This window comes from Gracilinanus agilis, chromosome 4, assembly GCF_016433145.1.
Source record: "Gracilinanus agilis isolate LMUSP501 chromosome 4, AgileGrace, whole genome shotgun sequence".
NCBI lineage: Eukaryota > Metazoa > Chordata > Mammalia > Didelphimorphia > Didelphidae > Gracilinanus > Gracilinanus agilis.
Window position 1 is genome coordinate 189,826,599 of NC_058133.1, and position 9,261 is coordinate 189,835,859.

General features: G+C 38.7%; 1 protein-coding gene across 2 annotated transcripts in view; it reads left to right on the forward strand.

Moving 5' to 3' along the window:
* RAB5C (RAB5C, member RAS oncogene family) overlaps positions 1-9,261 on the forward strand; it is a 53,418-nt gene that overhangs the window by 22,680 nt on the left and 21,477 nt on the right. The window lies entirely within an intron of this gene.

The window sequence follows — 9,261 nt, forward strand, 5'->3', positions numbered from 1 at the left end:
GGTTGCTTGTTTTGTTTGTGTGAAACCTCTGCATATCTGCAGACTGACTTTTCTTCCATGGGAGAGTAGTTTGAACTACTCTGCTCAGTAGCCTTCAGGAACCTTGCCCACTATCCAAAGGAGAATTTTTGAATAACATAAAGATATAGCACTAGCAGTTGGGCAGATTGAGTGTCAAGAGTATACGTGGCTTCTCCGAAGAGGGAAAAGTATGTTCAGGCTTTTATAATGAGTACTTCTTCTCAACAATTGAGAACAACAACTTATTCCCCCTAAAAGTGGAGCTTTTGCTAAGGTTATATAGCACTTGTGATTCTCTTCCTAGGAGTAGCAGCCCCTACCTTGCAAGAACCACATACTCATTTTTTTAAAACCCTTATGTTCCATTTTAGAATTGATACTAAATATTGGTTCCAAGGCAGAATAAGGGCTTGGAATTAGGGTTAGTTAGAGTTAATTAGAGTAAGGGCTAGCCAATTAGGATTAAGTGACTTGCTCAGGGTCATACAGTTAGGATGTGTCTGAGGTCAGATTTGAACTAAGGATCTCCCAAATCTGTAAGCCTGACTTTATTTCCTGAGCCACCTAGCTGCCCCATGAGCCCCATATTCTTAAAATTCAGACAGTAAATATCTTTAATGATGTTAATATGAGATTCTCCTGACCTCTCCCAGTGCTTCTTGAAAGTGGTCTATGAGCTTGTTTTTTTGATTACTTTGATAACTCTGTTTAGGTAAAATGGATTTCTTTTGTCAACTAGTCAACATTAATTAAGCACCTACTATGTGCCAGGTGCTTTGCTAAGTGCTGAAGATATAAAAAGTGGCAATACTATGTATTTTATACATTTAAAGAGTGATTCTGAGAAGAGGTCTACAGGTTTTACCATATTGCCCAAGATGTCCAGGAAACCCAAAGATTAAGAACCCCATCTCAAGAACTACACCCTGGAAGTCACTGGGGTGTGTAACCTATTAGTTTTTAACTAGCTGAGCCTGAGATCTTTCTGTCCTAGAGACCATGTGTTATGGGTTTTCCTAAATCCCAGGCACATCAGACAATTCCCTTCTTCAAATTTTCCTTTCCTTCTGATTTTGTCTCACAAAATATGCCTATCCTGCCTTTAAAACACTCAGGACATAACAGCTTCCTTTTTCTCCCAGATGACTTTGTAACCAAAATTTGAATTATGGTTCCAAACATAGCTGAATTTTTCAATCAAATCACATTTGAACAATTACTTTTAGTTTACCAAGCATTTTGCTTGTAGTAATCCTGATAGAAATTAAAGCACCAAAATCCATAATTAAGTTTTAATTTTAAACAGTAAATATATGGGCAACCATATTATGCCAGGGCTGGAAACAGGAGGTTCTGGGTTCAAATTTGGCCTCAGAAATTTGCTAGGTGTGTGACCCTAGGAAATTTGCCTGGCCCTCACCACTCTTCTGCTTTGTTGGAAGCAGTGCTTCATATCAATTTTAAGACAGAGAGTAACGGTTTTTAAAAGCAATAAATATATACAGCCACCATGTTGCACTAATGTCTGATCGCCTTGGCCCTCATCATCTGATGTGTTAGTGTTTTTTTACTTGCCTTTTAAAAAGATCTTTTGTTTCAGATTTCCTCTTTTTCCTTTATTTTGCTAATCCTGTTAGGAGAGAAGAAAATAGAAAATAACTACTTGTAGTAGGAACTGGTTTCTCATCATTTCTTTGAGTTTTCATTTTTCATTATGTTGGCTATAAGATTACATATTTGCATTGTTTTTACTCAAGATTATTAAAAATTAGAGTCTAATTTAAGGGTCTCCAGGATACTGCAGCAACAAATTGGGTGGCCAATAATCTTAACTTTTTTTCCTTGGGTTTTCAATTTCTCCTGACTTAATCAGATGAGAGCTACTTTTGTGGGAGGGGAGCAGTTTGTTCTTATTTAGTCACATCCTCTGATTCCACTGAGTTTGGAATCTGGTTAGAGAAATAGGCAGCCCTATTCTTCCAGTTTGTTCTCTATTTCCAAGTATAAGTGAAGGTCATTTCCCATCTTTTCTGAATTATGACATCCTAGCTCAGCTTTCTTCACCCACCATTGGCCTTGATAACAGTAACATTTTTTCGAAGTCCTTTGACTTTTGTTCTTCTTGAATTGATGAGTTGCATCTATCTTTTTGTCTCCCAGGTCTTGCATTATAAACCTTCCACTAAAGAAAACTTTTTAACTGGAAAGTTGTAATGAATTGACAAATGCTGAAGAATGTTTCTTCTGGTTCCCTTTTGGTGATGTCAGCTGCTTCTTGAGATAGGGTGGGTCTCCTTAAGTAAACTATTTTCTCTAAATCAGCTGGTTATACAGGCCATGACAATGCCCTTTAGCCAAATGTCTTTGAAGCAAACCGAAAAGTTGAAAGAGACACCCAGACTGGAATCACTAACCCATTAAGCCAAAAGAGTAATGAGTACAAAGTAGGTGAAATCTTTGGATTAGGGAAAAGTGGATAAAAATAATCAAGTAAGGGAGAGACAGAACCTGCCTTATCTGAGGTTAACTTTGCTTTTTGGTTCAATGATGTTAAATTTGAACTTAGGGAAACATGGGCAGGAAGGGGTTTTTTCAAAGCTCTAGTCTGGGCTGTCTGTTAGTGTCACCTTGGTATATTATGTGGGCTTGTTAACTTACGATTTTGTGGTCAGCAAGAATTTGATTTTTGCTCCAAGAGCCCACGGCATTAGAAGTTTGCTGTCCTCTGAACTTGCAAGGTTTTTTTTTTCTTCCAGTTTAGTTCTGTTTTTTAAATTGAGAAAGGAATTCTCGTTTCCCCCTTTCCTTTAAAAAATTTTTTAGTGTTCTTTTTTCCTTTAAACCCCTTACCCTCTGTCTTATTATCAGTTCTGAGACAGAAGAGTGGTAAGGGCTAGGCAATTGGGGTTATGTGACTTGCCCAAGGTCACACAGCCAGGAATATCTGAGGTCAGATTTGAACCTAGGACCTCCCAACTACAGGCTACCTAACTGACCCTTACAGTACTATTTCTGAGTTTCTCTTTGACTTTTATTGGTCTACACTTCTATTACTGTCTGGAGTATTCAGAATTCTTAGACATGATGACACTTGGAAGGTACCATTCCCTTATTCTTTTTTATTCACCCTACCCACATCCCCAAAGCTAATTGCTTATATGGCCACAATATCTAACTCCTAGGCAGAACTCTTCAAAGGATTGGCATCTGCAAGTCTCCCTCTCTGTAGAAAAGGGCCAGTGATATGGCCATTTTCCTGTTTCATGTTTCACTACTCTTCAGCCACGGATCCAGTATTCCTTCTCATAACTCCTGTCCTTGTTTCTGGGCCAAGCAAGGATTGTTTCCTTGAGGTGGGAGCGGGACCTTTGGAAATAAGGGTAAAGAGGGCATTTGGCTGGTGGTTGAAAGGTGTAGTAACTGACATTTACATAGCACTTTAAGATTTCCAAGGATTCTTTACCTCAGTAACCCTGTGAGAGAGGTGATGTGTTAATGGTTTTGTAGATTAGAAAACTGAGGCTCGGAAAAGTTGTGATTTACTAGTTTCTCAGCTAATCCAATTCAGGTCTCTCCTAATACTGTCTAGCTATGCTCTGCTGTTTCAAGCCTTGCTACTGATTCTTTTTTTACTCTGGAAAATTTGTGGGAAAAAAAAGATCAAGGGCATTGTGGTATAGTAGAAAGTGCATTGGGTTTTGTTTGCCAGTATGCCAGGGGTAGAGAAGTTGGATTTGAAATATAGCTCAGTAGACAGATCCCTTTACTTCTCTGCCCATCTACTCTGTCGTTTGGAAAAGAGGGGATTTGATTAGACTTGCTGTAAAGAAAAACTTCCCAATCTTTCTTTAGGTTGTCCAAAAGTGGGATTGGCTACCTCAGGACTTAGTGCTTCTAGGATCAATTATTCACTCCTATCATTAGCTTTTAAAATCCTTCCTAGCCTGCCCCCAGTCTGTCTTTCCAGACTTGTGCTACATTATTCCCTTCCTGCTCTTGTGATGTGAACACCCTGGCCTTCTTGCTATTCCTCCCACATCACACTTAACAGACCATAGTCATGCCCAGAATACCCTCCCTCTTCACCTCTGCCTCATAAAATCTTTTCAAGACAAAGCTCAAGGACTAACTTTGACATAAAGCTTTTCCTCTACTACCAAACTGTTATGTATTTACTTAGTATTTTTTGTATTCTCTTTAAATTCAGATTGTACTTCCATTTGTCTCAGAATGTTAAGATCCTTGAAAGTAAGGATTATGTCATTCTTTTGTATTCCCTCTGCCTAGCACCTAGATGAATCAGTACTTGCTCATGGTGGTGGGTTTTTACCTTTACTGATGCTATCAGGCTGAAACTGGGTGATCTCTTCTTGCTGGGGAAATCTTAGGATTTTTGAGAGGCAGTTAGGTGGCCTAGTGAATAAAGCACCAGGCCCTGAGTCTACAGGTCCTGGGTTCAAATCTAGCCTCAGATACTTCCTAGCTAAGTGAGCCCAGAAAGGTCACTTTTTGCCATTCTTCTGTCTTATAATTGATACTAAGACAAAAGGTAAGCGTTTTTTTTTAAAAGAAAGAAAAGAATTTTTGGTCAAGTTGAGGTTGCACTAAGTGATCTATGAGATTACCTTCCAATTTGTGCTCTGGTTTTATGATTACATCACTAATACCCCTTCCAGCTCTAAATTCTATAATCTCATGAATTATTTGCTCTTGCCTTGTCACTCAAGATAAATTTTGGCCCTCCTATCCTTTTGGTTGCCAGGATAAATTTGTTGGACTTCATCAAAGTCACCTTCACTGTCCTACTTTTGCTTAGGGGAGAGATGGATTCATGAGAAGCCATAAAACTTGTCTACCTTCTCCCATGTGAGAACTAAATGGAATCACTTTTATCATCATTTGACTTCTAGGCAAGCATGTGTTTACAAGGCAGGGAATATACCCTTTTCTCCCAATCTGTCAGGTCAGGGTTAGGGGATTTATTCTAGGCAGTATATGACTATAAGATTTCCAACCTGCCCTTCAAGGCAAGATCCACTTCCTTGGTGATTACTTTCTGAACATTTGACTCCTCTCCTCACATGATCACTAGGTGGTGCCAGGAAAAACCACGAGGCAGTGATCATAAAAAGTGCTGGGTGCGTGTTTGTGTGTTCTCTCAAATGTGTGGATTTAACCGTGGAAGGCAGTACAAGGGTCCAGGGAAAAATTACCAGCTGCCTTTGTGCTAGCTGAAGGGATGGAGGTAGGACAGAGCAATGGGAAGAGGGCTGGTTTTAGCATCAGAGGAGTTCAATTTGAATCTTGACTCAAACACTTATTAACCAATCAGTAGTTAAAACATTTATTAAAGTGCTTAAATAGTCTCTGCTCTCTTACTTGGTATAAATTGGATAATTTTGATTACATTAAATTTAAAAGTTTTTGCACAAAGAAAACCAATGCAACCAAGATTAGTAGGAAAGCAGGAAACGAGAAAAAATTTTACATAGGCTCTGTTAAAGGCCTCATATCTCAAATATATATAGAGAGAATGGAGTCAAATTTATAAGAATAAAAACAAATCAAAGCTAACTATAGTCATATAAAAAATGCTCTAAATCACTATTGATTAGAGAAATAATAATTAAGAGGTACCACCTCATACCTTTCAGATTGGCCAGCATGACAGTAAAGGAAAATGATAAATGTTGGAGAGTATGTGGCAAAATTGGGACACTAATGCTTTACTGTTGGAGTTGTGAACTGATCCAACCATTCTGGAGGTCAATTTGGAACTATGCCCAAAGGGCTATAAAACAGTGCATACCCTTTGATCCAGTAATCACTTCAGGTCTGTATCCCAAAGAAGTTTTTAAAAAGGGGCGGGGGCTTACTTCTACAAAAACATTTATAGCTTCTCTTTTTGTGGTGGCAAAGATTTGGAAATTGAAGGGATGTCCATCAGTTGGAGAATGGCTGAACAAATTGTGGTATATGATGGTGAAAGAATACTGTTGTTCTGTAAGAAATGATAAACAAGATGATCTACATGAACTGATGCAGAGTGAAATAAGCAGAACTATGAGAACATTGTACACAGTAACAGCAATATTGTGGAATGATCAGTTGTGATAGACTTAACTACTTTCAGCAATACAGTGATTCAGGACAATTCTGAGGGACTTATGATGAGGATTGCTATCCACCAGAGAAAGAATTGTTGGAGATGTAATGCAGATCAAAGCATACCATTTTTCACTTTAGTTTATTTGGGTTTTTATTTTGGGGTTCTGGTTTTATATGATTATTCTGTTACAAAAATGAACATTATGAAAATTTCTTTTGCATGATGATACATGTGTAACCCAGATTGAACTGCTTGCCAGTTCTGGGAGGGAGGGAGACAATTTGGATTATATGACTTTGGGAAACTTATGTGGAAATTTGTTATTATATGTAATTGGTAAATTAAAATATCTTTATAATAAAATATATACATAGATATATAAAGTCTTAATTGAAGGCCATCAGATTTGGCAGTTAAAAGATCATTGCTGGAGCAGCTAAATGGCTCAGTGGATAGAGAGCCAGGTCTGGAGACAAAAGGACCTGGGTTTAAATGTGGCCTCAGACACTTGCTAGTTGTGTGACCTTGAGCAAGTCACTTAACCTCAGTTGCCTAGCCCTTGATTTGATACTAAGCCAGAAAATAAAGGTTTTAAAAAATCGTTGGTATCTTTGGCATGAACAGTTTCGGTTGAATGATGAGGTCAGAAAGGGCTGAGAGATGAGTGGGAGAAGAGGAAGTGGAGGGAAGCAACTTGTGTAAATAGCTTTTTCTATGAATTTGAGCAATAGAGGAGGACGTGATAGGATCTGGTGAAGGATTTTAAAGAATGATGGAAACCTGGACATGAATGAAAGCAGCAGAGAAGGAACCAGTTAGGAGGGAATGATTATAGGGACAGTTTGCTGAAGAAGGTGGGAGGGAAGGAGGATCAAGGGCACAAGTAGAAGGATGAATCTCGGAAAGGATAAGAGCCACCTAGTTATCAAAGCCTGGAACAAAAGGAGAAAGACTTGGTGATGGGGGCAGTGGGTTTTGAGATGAAGAGAAGGGAGGAGAGAAAGGTCACAGTGAATGGTCTCAATTTTCTCAGAATAATTCTAGATCCTCATCTTTGGGTGCCATAGAGAATAGAGGTTTGAAATATCCTCTATGGGAGTAGAATAGGAAATTAATTGGGGAGAAATAAAAGGATTGCCTAGTTATAATGATTCCCCAATCCAAAATGAAATTACTTACGTTTTCAGTATATGCAGTCAACTTGGATGACTTTTCCAACTTGCATTCATTAGTGTGCAGGTAGAAGAGGAGGCAGATGGTAGAAGTAATCCAGAGTTAGGGTTGGGCAAAGGACTCAAAGTAATTGAACAGAGGGGATGCGATTTGAGAGTAGACAATATGGGGTTAATGAAGGGAAGAAAGTGAAGTCAGCAGTAGAAGTGGCCTGAAAAAAGTGCTTAGGAGACAGGATTTGGAGAGCATCATAGAAAGAATAGGTTTAGGAGAAATAAAGCACAGGGTAGTAAGATGGAGGTTATGGTCAAAGGCAAGCTTGGGCCTCCGTTTCCTTATCTGTAAAACAAGGAACATTGGTTTAACTCTAAAATTCTTCCAGGCTCTCAAATCTATGATTCTCTATTCTCTTAATCGTATCTTTTTAATGGCATTAGACATTTAAAAAAATAAACTAGGAGTTTGGAAGACCTGATCCTTTAAGTGTTTGAAGACCTCATTGGTTTAATAGGGATGACCAAGAAGGAAGCTGTTTATTTCTCTTCCTCACCTGGTTCTAGGATGTGGATTTTATTACCCAAGAGGCCATCCTCTCTACCTTTTTGGTTTCTGTTTAAATAAAGAGTTCTAGTCAGAGTTGGGGATTTCTTCATTGAAAGTCCTGAAAGCTCTACTGTTACAAGGTTACATGGTCTGTCTCATCAGCTCCCCATTACCTGTGCCTTATCTAGTTTGTAGATTATCTCTAAACAAATGTTTAAAATTCTTAAATGTTACCTCTGACTACTGAACATACTGCTGAGTAACTTTACTGTGTCAGTGTATGCTGAGGATATTCTTTTTATTTCTTAATTTTCCAACAATTAATTAAGAATCTTTTTCCTTGGTTACATGATTCATGTTCTTTCCCTCCCCTCCTCACTCCCCCTCCTGTAGCCAACAAGTAATTCCACTGGGTTTTACATGTATCATTGATCAAGACCTATTTCCATATTATTATTTGCAATAGAGTGATCATTTAGAGTCTACTTCCCCAGTCGTATCCCCATCGAACCATGTGATCAAGCAAATGTTTTTCTTCTGTGTTTCTACTCCCACAGTTCTTTCTCTGGATGTAGACAATGTTCTTTCTTATAAGTCCTTCAGAATTGTCCTGGATCATTGCATTGCTGCTAGTAGAAAAGTCCATTACGTTCGATTGTGCCACAGTGTGTGAGTCTCTGTGTACAATGTTCTCTTGGTTCTGCTCCTTTCACTCTGCATCAATTTCTGGAGGTCCTTCCAGTTCACATGGAATTCTTCCAGTTCATTATTCCTTTTAGCACAGTAGTGTTTCATCACCAACAGATACCAGAATTTGTTCAGCCATTCCCCAATTGAAAGGCATATAGCCATCTCAAGAAGGGCAGAAATGCCTTTCAAAGCAAAATATGCCATCACTTATGTGAAAACACTAGATGTTGAACCAAAGAACTTCTGAGTGAGAATGTGATTGAAAATTACATTTGATCACTTCAGTAGACACATCCAGAGTGACAGTAAAGTGGTTCTTCAGCATTTAAAAACTGTACATCTGCAACTGATTTCAATCCATCAGCCAAAAGATGCATTTATGCTATAGCTATTACATTTTCAGAAGAGTTTAAATTACAAAACTTGAGAGAGCTTCAAAGCAAGTCTTAATCTAACCACCCTGATCTTGATGGCCCAGTTAAAATATAAGATGCTTAGGGGTTTCCGGGTTAAGATGGCGACAGAGTAAGAAGCAGCTCTTAACCTCTCCTGACCTAAACACACAAAACTCCTCAAGGGGACATAAAAACAAGTCCAGACGAACGGAGGAACCCCACAACAGGGCACAGCGTGGAAGCTTTTACACAGAGAAAATCCAGACAACCGAGCAAACAGAGGAGGAGAACAAACAACCATCCAGACCCTCCCCAAATAAGGAAAACTCC